Source organism: Physeter macrocephalus, chromosome 14 (assembly GCF_002837175.3).
Source record: "Physeter macrocephalus isolate SW-GA chromosome 14, ASM283717v5, whole genome shotgun sequence".
Classification (NCBI taxonomy): domain Eukaryota; kingdom Metazoa; phylum Chordata; class Mammalia; order Artiodactyla; family Physeteridae; genus Physeter; species Physeter macrocephalus.
Window position 1 is genome coordinate 117,408,124 of NC_041227.1, and position 2,990 is coordinate 117,411,113.

Genomic DNA, 2,990 nt, shown 5'->3' on the forward strand with positions numbered 1-2,990 from the left:
ATTTATTTAGCCTTGTTTAAAAGTATTGAAATGGGCTTCCCTGGTGGCACGGTGGTTGAGAGTCCGCCTGCCGATGCAGGGGACGCGGGTTCGTGCCCCGGTCCGGGAAGATCCCACGTGCCGCGGAGCGGCTGGGCCCGTAAGCCATGGCCGCTGAGCCTGTGCTCCGCAACGGGAGGGGCCACAACAGTGAGAGGCCCGCGTACCGCAAAGAAAAAAAAAAAAAAAAAAATATTGAAACGTTCCTCAGTGGGTGTCTGACCAGTTCTTATACGGTTCCCCAAAAGGTGACTCCCGAAGGAGGAATCCTAAAATCAGCCCCTCCCAGGGACTGGCCTGGCCCAAGGAGGTCATTGTGTCTGTCCCTCTACTCCTGAGAATCTCACACCCAGATGAGGGTCTCTCGGGGAAAGCAGAACCTCCCATCTCAGATTCCTGACTGTGGCCTCTCTCTGCTGTACGAGATCCCGCAAGAGTCAGGCTGTGGTGATCACCCCCTCTTGTTTCTCCCAGGTTTCCTGAGTACATCCCACCCCTACAACACCCAAGGGAAAGAGAGGCCCGCTTTCCACCCATGGCCTCATTTTTAGGCCTTTTCTCCTGAGACAGCTCTCCTCTACCAGGGTGCCCTCCGGAGTTGTGCAAGACATCTGCTCTACCCCTACATTTCCTCCAGCCCGACGATGTGCTCCCAGCCAAATGGCTGGAGGGAGGGCCCACCCGCCCACCCCCTTTTCTGTGGGGCTCTCGAGAGAGGTCTCCCACTAAGTAGAAAATGGAGAGAACAAGGGGAGCAATTGCTTCACCCCCTCCCAGGCAGAGTCTCCAAAAGCGCTCTTTCCAACCACGTTTAAGATCATATATATTGACAAGATGTTTGTGAAGACATCTAGCATAAAAGACATCAGGGCAGTGGTTCTCAGCCTGGGGAGATGGGGGGTCACAGACCCATCTGTGATGGTTCCGATAAAAGCTCTGGACCCTGTCCTCGGCCAAATGCATACACGTCTGCACGCACCGATGCAGACAGTTGGTTTCAAGATGTAGCATTATCCATGGACCCTGGGCTCAGAAGCCCTGCAGTTTAGAGGAAGCAGTGTGAAAGAGTGGGGCTGTGAGACAGGGACAAAAGGAAATCCAAGAGTGGCACTCTTTTTTTGGTGACCCACCGGCCCATGGCGAAGACCCCATGTTCTCCCACCCCCACCAGAAAACAGGCCCTGACCCTATTCTCTGGTTCATTCCCCCTGGTGACAGCTCCAGTTTGGGAGACACTAAAGAGTCACAGGTTACCTCTTGATCCTGTTTATCTCATCCATCTGGCCTTACTATTGAGCTGGGTTACCTTGTAAATACTGCCCTTTAAGCCTCTGAGACTCAGCTCTTGCAGACACTGAGGAAGCCAAGCCTCTGAAGGCATTTCTGTCTTCCCCGCATAGTCGCGCTGGGCAGGTCACCCAGCACCCACTGCTACATTCTGAAAGACCACCTAGGAGAGCCTGCTTCTCTGATGGCTCCTGGGCCCTTCAGGTCTAATCCAGGTGTCTCTCCCTCCTCATCCCAGTGCTTGGAACTTCCAGCTCTCCGACAAGTCCCAAGCTGCCTTTGTTGGACATTTGCATATCTAAAATCCACATTTACATTTTATAACTTAGACTCCTAGGAAACAAAGTCAGAGTCCAGCCCCAATATTCCAGAGAGAAGGAAGCATTAACCTGCACAGCCCTCCACCAGAGGTGTGTTGGGGGGTATCAGGGAGTACATTGTATGTGTTCTCCGTGAAGCTGTGTGTCCAGGAGGGGACTGTGAACTTCCTTAATCTGGATGTGTCCATGTATACTCTCTGGCTCGGGCGTGTTCTCCATCTCTCCTGCTGTGTATTCACTCAGATGTAGTCTTTGGGCCCATGAGTTGGTCTGGGGAGTCCTCAGTCTGTTGAGCAGATCCTTGGGGTAGATGTGTGTTTCCAAGGCCTCAGTTTCCTCGTTTGTAAAATGAAGATGACTCCCCACAGGACTGCTGTGAAGGCTGCATGAGTAAATACAGGTCAAGTCTTTGCAGCAGGGCATGTCACGTGGAAGTTCTCGGTAAATATTGGTTATTGTGATGTGATTGCCAACAGAAAAAAGCTCTGGACCCTCTCCTCAGCAAAACGTGATTTCCAGGCCCTCTATTCCTTCCTCTCCCCAGCTACCTCAAGCCCTGGAGGAAGCTCAAATGTTCCCCCTGGAGATGTCCCTGCTCTTAAAACCATGAAACCCAGATTGGGACTTGAACCCGTGATCTTTTTTTTTTTCTTTTAATAAATTTATTTCTTCATTCATTCATTCATGGCTGCATTGGGTCTTCACTGCTGCACTGGCTTTCTCTAGTTGCAGCGAGTGGGGGCTTCTCTTGTTGCAGGACGCTCTAGGAGCACGGGCTTCAGTAGTTGTGGCACGCAGGCTCAGTAGTTGTGGCTCACGGGCTCTACAGCGCAGACTCAGTAGTTTGGGCGCACGGGCTTAGTTGCTCCACGGCATGTGGGATCTTCCCGGACCAGGGCTCAAACCCGTGTCCCCTGCATTAGCAGGTGGATTCTTAACCACTGCGCCACCAGCGAAGTCCTGAACCCATGGTCTTTTTTCTTTTTTTTTTAACATCTTTATTGGAGTCTAATTGCTTTACAATGGTGTGTTAGTTTCTGCTGTATAACCAAGTGAATCAGCTATATGTATACATATATCCCCATATCCCCTCCCTCTTGTGTCTCCCTCCCTCCCTCCCTGTCCCACCCCTCTAGGTGGTCACAAAGCACAGAGCTGATCTGCCTGTGTGATGCAGCTGCTTCCCACTAGCTATATATTTTAGATTTGGTAGTGTATATATGTCAATGCTACTCTCTCACTTCGTCCCAGCTTACCCTTCCCCCCTCCGTGTCCTCAAGTCTATTCTCTGCCTCTGCGTCCCTGACCCTAGGTTCATCAGAACCTTTTTTTTTTTTTTTTAGA